Source organism: Symphalangus syndactylus, chromosome 12 (genome assembly GCF_028878055.3).
Source record: "Symphalangus syndactylus isolate Jambi chromosome 12, NHGRI_mSymSyn1-v2.1_pri, whole genome shotgun sequence".
NCBI classification, from domain to species: Eukaryota; Metazoa; Chordata; class Mammalia; order Primates; family Hylobatidae; genus Symphalangus; species Symphalangus syndactylus.
Window position 1 is genome coordinate 16,555,787 of NC_072441.2, and position 12,603 is coordinate 16,568,389.

Here is a 12,603-nt window from a genome sequence, read left to right on the forward strand (position 1 = left end):
GGCCTCTTAGCGCTCAGAATGTCCAATTGCAGTTTCTACAGAAAGAGTGTTTCAGAAAGGCTCAATCAAAAGTAAGGTTCAACTCTGTTAGTTGAATGCACAGAACAGAAAGAAGTTTCATACAATGCTTCTGTGTAGTTTATATTTGAACATATTCTTTTTTCCACTATTACCCACTTAGCGCTACGAATGTCCAGTTCCATTTTCTACAGACAGAGTGTTTCAAATCTGCTCAATCAAAAGTATGGTTTAACTCTGTTAGCTGAATGCGCAGATCAGAAAGAAGTTTCACAGAATGATTCTGTGTAGTTTATATTTGGAGACATTCCTTTTTCCACTATTACCCTCTTAGCGCTCCGAGTCTCCACTTGCATTTTCTACAGAAGGAGTGTTTCAGAACGGCTCAATCAAAACTAAGTTTCAACTCTTTTAGTTGAACAAACAGAACAGAAAGAAGTTTCACACAATTCTTCTGTGTAGTTTTTATTTGTAGACATTCTTTTAACCAATATAGGCCTCTTAGCGCTCAGAATGTCCAATTGCAGTTTCTACAGAAAGAGTGTTTCAGAACGGCTCAATCAAAAGTAAGGTTCAACTCTGTTAGTTGAATGCGCAGAACAGAAAGAAGTTTCATACAATGCTTCTGTGTAGTTTATATTTGAACATATTCTTTTTTCCACTATTACCCACTTAGCGCTACGAATGTCCAGTTGCATTTTCTACAGACAGAGTGTTTCAAAACTGCTCAATCAAAAGTATGGTTTAACTCTGTTAGCTGAATGCTCAGATCAGAAAGAAGTTTCACAGAATGCTTCTGTGTAGTTTATATTTGAATATATTGCTTTTTCCACTACTACGCTCTTAGCGCTCCAAATGTCCAGTTGCATTTTCTACAGAAAGTGTGTTCAGATCTGCTCAATCAAAAGTATGGTTTAACTCTGTTAGCTGAATGCACAGATCAGAAAGAAGTTTCACCGAATGGTTCTGTGTAGTTTATATTTGAAGACATTCCTTTTTCCACTATTACCCTCTTAGCGCTCCGAATCTCCACTTGCATTTTCTACAAAAAGAGTGTTTCATAACTGCTCAATCAAAAATATGTTTTATCTCTGTTAACTGAATTTACAGATCAGAAATAAGTTGCACAGAATGCATCTGTGTAGTTTTTATTTGAAGATATTCTTTTTCCCAATGTAGGCCTCTTAGCGCTTAGCATGTCCAATTGCAGTTTCTACAGAAAGAGTGTTTCAGAACGGCTCAATCAAAAGTAAGGTTCAACTCTGTTAGTTGAATGCACAGAACAGAAAGAATTTTCACAGAATGCTACTGTGTAGTTTATATTTGAATATATTCCTTTTTCCACTATTACCCTCTTAGCGCTCCGAATGTCCACTTGCATTTTCTACAGAAAGAGTGTTCAGAACTGCGCAATCAAAAGTATGGTTTAACTCTGTTAGCTTAATGAACATATCAGAAATAAGTTTCACACAATGCTTCTGTGTAGTTTTTATTTGAAGATATTATTTTTCCCATTACAGGCCTGTTAGCGCTCAGAATGTCCAATTGCAATTTCTACAGAAAGAGTGTTTCAGAAAGGCTCAATCAAAAGTAAGGTTCAACTCTGTTAGTTGAATGCACAGAACAGAAAGAAGTTTAATACAATGCTTCTGTGTAGTTTATATTTGAACATACTTTTTTTTACTCTTACCCACTTAGCGCTACGAATGTCCAGTTGCATTTTCTACAGACAGAGTGTTTCAAAACTGCTCAATCAAAAGTATGGTTTAACTCTGTTAGCTGAATGCTCAGATCAGAAAGAAGTTTCACAGAATGCTTCTGTGTAGTTTATATTTGAATATATTCCTTTTTCCACTACTACTCTCTTAGCGCTCCAAATGTCCAGTTGCATTTTCTACAGAAAGAGTGTTCTGATCTGCTCAATCAAAAGTATGGTTTAACTCTGTTAGCTGAATGCACAGACCAGAAAGAAGTTTCACAGAATGATTCTGTGTAGTTTATATTTGGAGACATTCCTTTTTCCACTATTACCCTCTTAGCACTCCGAATCTCCACTTGCATTTTCTACAGAAAGAGTGTTTAAGAACGGCTCAATCAAAACTAAGGTTCAAATCTTTTAGTTGAACAAACAGAACAGAAAGAAGTTTCACACAATTCTTCTGTGTAGTTTTTATTTGTAGACATTCTTTTTCCCAATATAGGCCTCTTAGCGCTCAGAATGTCCAATTGCAGTTTCTACAGAAAGAGTGTTTCAGAAAGGCTCAATCAAAAGTAAGTTTCAACTCTGTTAGTTGAATGCACAGAACAGAAAGAAGTTTCATACAATGCTTCTGTGTAGTTTATATTTGAACATATTCTTTTTTCCACTATTACCCACTTAGCGCTACGAATGTCCAGTTGCATTTTCTACAGACAGAGTGTTTCAAAACTGCTCAATCAAAAGTATGGTTTAACTCTGTTAGCTGAATGCTCAGATCAGAAAGAAGTTTCACAGAAGGCTTCTGTGTAGTTTATATTTGAATATATTCCTTTTTCCACTACTACGCTCTTAGCGCTCCAAATGTCCAGTTGCATTTTCTACAGAAAGAGTGTTCAGATCTGCTCAATCAAAAGTATGGTTTAACTCTGTTAGCTTAATGAACATATCAGAAATAAGTTTCACACAATGCTTCTGTGTAGTTTTTATTTGAAGATATTATTTTTCCCATTACAGGCCTGTTAGCGCTCAGAATGTCCAATTGCAATTTCTACAGAAAGAGTGTTTCAGAAAGGCTCAATCAAAAGTAAGGTTCAACTCTGTTAGTTGAATGCACAGAACAGAAAGAAGTTTCATACAATGCTTCTGTGTAGTTTATATTTGAACATACTTTTTTTTTACTATTACCCACTTAGCGCTACGAATGTCCAGTTGCATTTTCTACAGACAGAGTGTTTCAAAACTGCTCAATCAAAAGTATGGTTTAACTCTGTTAGCTGAATGCTCAGATCAGAAAGAAGTTTCACAGAATGCTTCTGTGTAGTTTATATTTGAATATATTCCTTTTTCCACTACTACTCTCTTAGCACTCCAAATGTCCAGTTGCATTTTCTACAGAAAGAGTGTTCAGATCTGCCCAATCAAATGTATGTTTTAACTCTGTTAGCTGAATGCACAGATCAGAAAGAAGTTTCACAGAATGATTCTGTGTAGTTTATATTTGGAGACATTCCTTTTTCCACTATTACCCTCTTATCACTCCGAATCTCCACGTGCATTTTCTACAGAAGGAGTGTTTAAGAACGGCTCCATCAAAACTAAGTTTCAACTCTTTTTGTTGAACAAACAGAACAGAAAGAAGTTTCACACAATTCTTCTGTGTAGTTTTTATTTGCAGACATTCTTTTTCCCAATATAGGCCTCTTAGCGCTCAGAATGTCCAATTGCAGTTTCTACAGAAAGAGTGTTTCAGAACGGCTCAATCAAAAGTAAGTTTCAACTCTGTTAGTTGAATGCACAGAACAGAAAGGAGTTTCATACAATGCTTCTGTGTAGTTTATATTTGAACATATTCTTTTTTCCACTATTACCCACTTAGCGCTACGAATGTCCAGTTGCATTTTCTACAGACAGAGTGTTTCAAAACTGCTCAATCAAAAGTATGGTTTAACTCTGTTAGCTGAATGCTCAGATCAGAAAGAAGTTTCACAGAAGGCTTCTGTGTAGTTTATATTTGAATATATTCCTTTTTCCACTACTACGCTCTTAGCGCTCCAAATGCCCAGTTGCATTTTCTACAGAAAGAGTGTTCAGATCTGCTCAATCAAAAGTATGGTTTAACTCTGTTAGCTGAATGCACAGATCAGAAAGAAGTTTCACAGAATGATTCTGTGTAGTTTATATTTGAAGACATTCCTTTTTCCACTATTACCCTCTTAGCGCTCCGAATCTCCACTTGCATTTTCTACAAAAAGAGTGTTTCATAACTGCTCAATCAAAAATATGTTTTATCTCTGTTAACTGAATTTACAGATCAGAAATAATTTTCACAGAATGCATCTGTGTACTTTTTATTTGAAGATATTCTTTTTCCCAATGTAGGCCTCTTAGCGCTTAGCATGTCCAATTGCAGTTTCTACAGAAAGAGTGTTTCAGAACGGCTCAATCAAAAGTAAGGTTCAACTCTGTTAGTTGAATGCACAGAACAGAAAGAATTTTCACAGAATGCTACTGTGTAGTTTATATTTGAATATATTCCTTTTTCCACTATTACCCTCTTAGCGCTCCGAATGTCCACTTGCATTTTCTACAGAAAGAGTGTTCAGAACTGCGCAATCAAAAGTATGGTTTAACTCTGTTAGCTTAATGAACATATCAGAAATAAGTTTCACACAATGCTTCTGTGTAGTTTTTATTTGAAGATATTATTTTTCCCAATAGATGCCTCTTAGCGCTCAGAATGTCCAATTGCAGTTTCTACAGAAAGAGTGTTTCAGAAAGGCTCAATCAAAAGTAAGGTTCAACTCTGTTAGTTGAATGCACAGAACAGAAAGATGTTTCATACAATGCTTCTGTGTAGTTTATATTTGAACATATTCTTTTTTCCACTATTACCCACTTAGCGCTACGAATGTCCAGTTGCATTTTCTACAGACAGATTGTTTCAAAACTGCTCAATCAAAAGTATGGTTTAACTCTGTTAGCTGAATGCACAGATCAGAAAGAAGTTTCACAGAATGATTCTGTGTAGTTTATATTTGGAGACATTCCTTTTTCCACTATTACCCTCTTAGCGCTCCGAGTCTCCACTTGCATTTTCTACAGAAGGAGTGTTTCAGAACGGCTCAATCAAAACTAAGTTTCAACTCTTTTAGTTGAACAAACAGAACAGAAAGAAGTTTCACACAATTCTTCTGTGTAGTTTTTATTTGTAGACATTCTTTTACCCAATATAGGCCTCTTAGCGCTCAGAATGTCCAATTGCAGTTTCTACAGAAAGAGTGTTTCAGAACGGCTCAATCAAAAGTAAGGTTCAACTCTGTTAGTTGAATGCGCAGAACAGAAAGAAGTTTCATACAATGCTTCTGTGTAGTTTATATTTGAACATATTCTTTTTTCCACTATTACCCACTTAGCGCTACGAATGTCCAGTTGCATTTTCTACAGACAGAGTGTTTCAAAACTGCTCAATCAAAAGTATGGTTTAACTCTGTTAGCTGAATGCTCAGATCAGAAAGAAGTTTCACAGAATGCTTCTGTGTAGTTTATATTTGAATATATTCCTTTTTCCACTACTACGCTCTTAGCGCTCCAAATGTCCAGTTGCATTTTCTACAGAAAGTGTGTTCAGATCTGCTCAATCAAAAGTATGGTTTAACTCTGTTAGCTGAATGCACAGATCAGAAAGAAGTTTCACCGAATGATTCTGTGTAGTTTATATTTGAAGACATTCCTTTTTCCACTATTACCCTCTTAGCGCTCCGAATCTCCACTTGCATTTTCTACAAAAAGAGTGTTTCATAACTGCTCAATCAAAAATATGTTTTATCTCTGTTAACTGAATTTACAGATCAGAAATAAGTTGCACAGAATGCATCTGTGTAGTTTTTATTTGAAGATATTCTTTTTCCCAATGTAGGCCTCTTAGCGCTTAGCATGTCCAATTGCAGTTTCTACAGAAAGAGTGTTTCAGAACGGCTCAATCAAAAGTAAGGTTCAACTCTGTTAGTTGAATGCACAGAACAGAAAGAATTTTCACAGAATGCTACTGTGTAGTTTATATTTGAATATATTCCTTTTTCCACTATTACCCTCTTAGCGCTCCGAATGTCCACTTGCATTTTCTACAGAAAGAGTGTTCAGAACTGCGCAATCAAAAGTATGGTTTAACTCTGTTAGCTTAATGAACATATCAGAAATAAGTTTCACACAATGCTTCTGTGTAGTTTTTATTTGAAGATATTATTTTTCCCATTACAGGCCTGTTAGCGCTCAGAATGTCCAATTGCAATTTCTACAGAAAGAGTGTTTCAGAAAGGCTCAATCAAAAGTAAGGTTCAACTCTGTTAGTTGAATGCACAGAACAGAAAGAAGTTTCATACAATGCTTCTGTGTAGTTTATATTTGAACATACTTTTTTTTTACTCTTACCCACTTAGCGCTACGAATGTCCAGTTGCATTTTCTACAGACAGAGTGTTTCAAAACTGCTCAATCAAAAGTATGGTTTAACTCTGTTAGCTGAATGCTCAGATCAGAAAGAAGTTTCACAGAATGCTTCTGTGTAGTTTATATTTGAATATATTCCTTTTTCCACTACTACTCTCTTAGCGCTCCAAATGTCCAGTTGCATTTTCTACAGAAAGAGTGTTCTGATCTGCTCAATCAAAAGTATGGTTTAACTCTGTTAGCTGAATGCACAGACCAGAAAGAAGTTTCACAGAATGATTCTGTGTAGTTTATATTTGGAGACATTCCTTTTTCCACTATTACCCTCTTAGCACTCCGAATCTCCACTTGCATTTTCTACAGAAAGAGTGTTTAAGAACGGCTCAATCAAAACTAAGTTTCAAATCTTTTAGTTGAACAAACAGAACAGAAAGAAGTTTCACACAATTCTTCTGTGTACTTTTTATTTGTAGACATTCTTTTTCCCAATATAGGCCTCTTAGCGCTCAGAATGTCCAATTGCAGTTTCTACAGAAAGAGTGTTTCAGAACGGCTCAATCAAAAGTAAGGTTCAACTCTCTTAGTTGAATGCACAGAACAGAAAGTAGTTTCATACAATGCTTCTGTGTAGTTTATATTTGAACATATTCTTTTTTCCACTATTACCCACTTAGCGCTACGAATGTCCAGTTGCATTTTCTACAGACAGAGTGTTTCAAAACTGCTCAATCAAAAGTATGGTTTAACTCTGTTAGCTGAATGCTCAGATCAGAAAGAAGTTTCACAGAATGCTTCTGTGTAGTTTATATTTGAATATATTCCTTTTTCCACTACTACGCTCTTAGCGCTCCAAATGTCCAGTTGCATTTCCTAGAGAAAGAGTGTTCAGATCTGCTCAATCAAGAGTATGGTTTAACTCTGTTAGCTGAATGCACAGATCAGAAAGAAGTTTCACCGAATGATTCTGTGTAGTTTATATTTGAAGACATTCCTTTTTCCACTATTACCTTCTTAGCGCTCCGAATCTCCACTTGCATTTTCTACAAAAAGAGTGTTTCATAACTGCTCAATCAAAAATATGTTTCATCTCTGTTAACTGAATTTACAGATCAGAAATAAGTTTCACAGAATGCATCTGTGTAGTTTTTATTTGAAGATATTCTTTTTCCCAATGTAGGCCTCTTAGCGCTTAGCATGTCCAATTGCAGTTTCTACATAAAGAGTGTTTCAGAACGGCTCAATCAAAAGTAAGGTTCAACTCTGTTAGTTGAATGCACAGAACAGAAAGAATTTTCACAGAATGCTACTGTGTAGTTTATATTTGAATATATTCCTTTTTCCACTATTACCCTCTTAGCGCTCCGAATGTCCACTTGCATTTTCTACAGAAAGAGTGTTCAGAACTGCGCAATCAAAAGTATGGTTTAACTCTGTTAGCTTAATGAACATATCAGAAATAAGTTTCACACAATGCTTCTGTGTAGTTTTTATTTGAAGTTATTATTTTTCCCAATAGAGGCCTCTTAGCGCTCAGAATGTCCAATTGCAGTTTCTACAGAAAGAGTGTTTCAGAAAGGCTCAATCAAAAGTAAGGTTCAACTCTGTTAGTTGAATGCACAGAACAGAAAGAAGTTTCATACAATGCTTCTGTGTAGTTTATATCTGAACATAGTCTTTTTTCCACTATTACCCACTTAGCGCTACGAATGTCCAGGTGCATTTTCTACAGACAGAGTGTTTCAAAACTGCTCAATCAAAAGTGTGGTTTAACTCTGTTAGCTGAATGCTCAGATCAGAAAGAAGTTTCACAGAATGCTTCTGTGTAGTTTATATTTGAATATATTCCTTTTTCCACTACTACTCTCTTAGCACTCCAAATGTCCAGTTGCATTTTCTACAGAAAGAGTGTTCAGATCTGCTCAATCAAAAGTATGGTTTAACACTGTTAGCTGAATGCACAGATCAGAAAGAAGTTTCACTGAATGATTCTGTGTAGTTTATATTTGGAGACATTCCTTTTTCCACTATTACCCTCTTATCACTCCGAATCTCCACTTGCATTTTCTACAGAAAGAGTGTTTAAGAACGGCTCAATCAAAACTAAGTTTCAACACATTTAGTTGAACAAACAGAACAGAAAGAAGTTTCACACAATTCTTCTGTGTAGTTTTTATTTGTAGACATTCTTTTTCCCAATATAGGCCTCTTAGCGCTCAGAATGTCCAATTGCAGTTTCTACAGAAAGAGTGTTTCAGAAAGGCTCAATCAAAAGTAAGTTTCAACTCTGTTAGTTGAATGCACAGAACAGAAAGAAGTTTCATACAATGCTTCTGTGTAGTTTATATTTGAACATATTCTTTTTTCCACTATTACCCACTTAGCGCTACGAATGTCCAGTTGCATTTTCTACAGACAGAGTGTTTCAAAACTGCTCAATCAAAAGTATGGTTTAACTCTGTTAGCTGAATGCTCAGATCAGAAAGAAGTTTCACAGAAGGCTTCTGTGTAGTTTATATTTGAATATATTCCTTTTTCCACTACTACGCTCTTAGCGCTCCAAATGTCCAGTTGCATTTTCTACAGAAAGAGTGTTCAGATCTGCTCAATCAAAAGTATGGTTTAACTCTGTTAGCTTAATGAACATATCAGAAATAAGTTTCACACAATGCTTCTGTGTAGTCTTTATTTGAAGATATTATTTTTCCCATTACAGGCCTGTTAGCGCTCAGAATGTCCAATTGCAATTTCTACAGAAAGAGTGTTTCAGAAAGGCTCAATCAAAAGTAAGGTTCAACTCTGTTAGTTGAATGCACAGAACAGAAAGAAGTTTCATACAATGCTTCTGTGTAGTTTATATTTGAACATACTTTTTTTTTTACTATTACCCACTTAGCGCTACGAATGTCCAGTTGCATTTTCTACAGACAGAGTGTTTCAAAACTGCTCAATCAAAAGTATGGTTTAACTCTGTTAGCTGAATGCTCAGATCAGAAAGAAGTTTCACAGAATGCTTCTGTGTAGTTTATATTTGAATATATTCCTTTTTCCACTACTACTCTCTTAGCGCTCCAAATGTCCAGTTGCATTTTCTACAGAAAGAGTGTTCTGATCTGCTCAATCAAAAGTATGGTTTAACTCTGTTAGCTGAATGCACAGACCAGAAAGAAGTTTCACAGAATGATTCTGTGTAGTTTATATTTGGAGACATTCCTTTTTCCACTATTACCCTCTTAGCACTCCGAATCTCCACTTGCATTTTCTACAGAAAGAGTGTTTAAGAACGGCTCAATCAAAACTAAGGTTCAAATCTTTTAGTTGAACAAACAGAACAGAAAGAAGTTTCACACAATTCTTCTGTGTAGTTTTTATTTGTAGACATTCTTTTTCCCAATATAGGCCTCTTAGCGCTCAGAATGTCCAATTGCAGTTTCTACAGAAAGAGTGTTTCAGAACGGCTCAATCAAAAGTAAGGTTCAACTCTCTTAGTTGAATGCACAGAACAGAAAGTAGTTTCATACAATGCTTCTGTGTAGTTTATATTTGAACATATTCTTTTTTCCACTATTACCCACGTAGCGCTACGAATGTCCAGTTGCATTTTCTACAGACAGAGTGTTTCAAAACTGCTCAATCAAAAGTATGGTTTAACTCTGTTAGCTGAATGCTCAGATCAGAAAGAAGTTTCACAGAATGCTTCTGTGTAGTTTATATTTGAATATATTCCTTTTTCCACTACTACGCTCTTAGCGCTCCAAATGTCCAGTTGCATTTTATAGAGAAAGAGTGTTCAGATCTGCTCAATCAAAAGTATGTTTTAACTCTGTTAGCTGAATGCACAGATCAGAAAGAACTTTCACCGAATGATTCTGTGTAGTTTATATTTGAAGACATTCCTTTTTCCACTATTACCTTCTTAGCGCTCCGAATCTCCACTTGCATTTTCTACAAAAAGAGTGTTTCATAACTGCTCAATCAAAAATATGTTTTATCTCTGTTAACTGAGTTTACAGATCAGAAATAAGTTTCACAGAATGCATCTGTGTAGTTTTTATTTGAAGATATTCTTTTTCCCAATGTAGGCCTCTTAGCGCTTAGCATGTCCAATTGCAGTTTCTAGAGAAAGAGTGTTTCAGAACGGCTCAATCAAAAGTAAGGTTCAACTCTGTTAGTTGAATGCACAGAACAGAAAGGCGTTTCATACAATGCTTCTTTGTAGTTTATATCTGAACATAGTCTTTTTTCCACTATTACCCACTTAGCGCTACGAATGTCCAGTTGCATTTTCTACACACAGAGTGTTTCAAAACTGCTCAATCAAAAGTATGGTTTAACTCTGTTAGCTGAATGCTCAGATCAGAAAGAAGTTTCACAGAATGCTTCTGTGTAGTTTATATTTGAATATATTCCTTTTTCCACTACTACTCTGTTAGCACTCCAAATGTCCAGTTGCATTTTCTACAGAAAGAGTGTTCAGATCTGCTCAATCAAAAGTATGGTTTAACTCTGTTAGCTGAATGCACAGATCAGAAAGAAGTTTCACAGAATGATTCTGTGTAGTTTATATTTGGAGACATTCCTTTTTCCACTATTACCCTCTTATCACTCCGAATCTCCACTTGCATTTTCTACAGAAGGAGTGTTTAAGAACGGCTCAATCAAAACTAAGTTTCAAATATTTTAGTTGAACAAACAGAACAGAAAGAAGTTTCACACAATTCTTCTGTGTAGTTTTTATTTGTAGACATTCTTTTTCCCAATATAGGCCTCTTAGCACTCAGAATGTCCAATTGCAGTTTCTACAGAAAGAGTGTTTCAGAACGGCTCAATCAAAAGTAAGTTTCAACTCTGTTAGTTGAATGCACAGAACAGAAAGAAGTTTCATACAATGCTTCTGTGTAGTTTATATTTGAACATATTCTTTTTTCCACTATTACCCACTTAGCGCTACGAATGTCCAGTTGCATTTTCTACAGACAGAGTGTTTCAAAACTGCTCAATCAAAAGTATGGTTTAACTCTGTTAGCTGAATGCTCAGATCAGAAAGAAGTTTCACAGAAGGCTTCTGTGTAGTTTATATTTGAATATATTCCTTTTTCCACTACTACGCTCTTAGCGCTCCAAATGTCCAGTTGCATTTTCTACAGAAAGAGTGTTCAGATCTGCTCAATCAAAAGTATGGTTTAACACTGTTAGCTGAATGCACAGATCAGAAAGAAGTTTCACAGAATGATTCTGTGTAGTTTATATTTGGAGACATTCCTTTTTCCACTATTACCCTATTAGCGCACCGAATCTCCACTTGCATTTTCTACAGAAAGAGTGTTTCAGAACGGCTCAATCAAAACTAAGGTTCAACTCTTTTACTTGAACAAACAGAACAGAAAGAAGTTTCACACAATTCATCTGTGTAGTTTTTATTTGTAGACATTCTTTTTCCCAATATAGGCCTCTTAGCGCTCAGAATGTCCAATTGCAGTTTCTACAGAAAGAGTGTTTCAGAACGGCTCAATCAAAAGTAAGGTTCAACTCTGTTAGTGGAATGCACAGAACAGAAAGAAGTTTCATACAATGCTTCTGTGTAGTTTATATTTGAACATATTCTTTTTTCCACTATTACCCACTTAGCGCTACGAATGTCCAGTTGCATTTTCTACAGACAGAGTGTTTCAAAACTGCTCAATCAAAAGTATGGTTTAACTCTGTTAGCTGAATGCTCAGATCAGAAAGAAGTTTAACAGAAGGCTTCTGTGTAGTTTATATTTGAATATATTCCTTTTTCCACTACTACGCTCTTAGCGCTCCAAATGTCCAGTTGCATTTTCTACAGAAAGAGTGTTCAGATCTGCTCAATCAAAAGTATGGTTTAACTCTGTTAGCTGAATGCACAGATCAGAAAGAAGTTTCACCGAATGATTCTGTGTAGTTTATATTTGAAGACATTCCTTTTTCCACTATTACCCTCTTAGCGCTCCGAATCTCCACTTGCATTTTCTACAAAAAGAGTGTTTCATAACTGCTCAATCAAAAATATGTTTTATCTCTGTTAACTGAATTTACAGATCAGAAATAATTTTCACAGAATGCATCTGTGTAGTTTTTATTTGAAGATATTCTTTTTCCCAATGTAGGCCTCTTAGCGCTTAGCATGTCCAATTGCAGTTTCTACAGAAAGAGTGTTTCAGAACGGCTCAATCAAAAGTAAGGTTCAACTCTGTTAGTTGAATGCACAGAACAGAAAGAATTTTCACAGAATGCTACTGTGTAGTTTATATTTGAATATATTCCTTTTTCCACTATTACCCTCTTAGCGCTCCGAATGTCCACTTGCTTTTTCTACAGAAAGAGTGTTCAGAACTGCGCAATCAATAGTATGGTTTAACTCTGTTAGCTTAATGAACATATCAGAAATAAGTTTCACACAATGCTTCTGTGTAGTTTTTA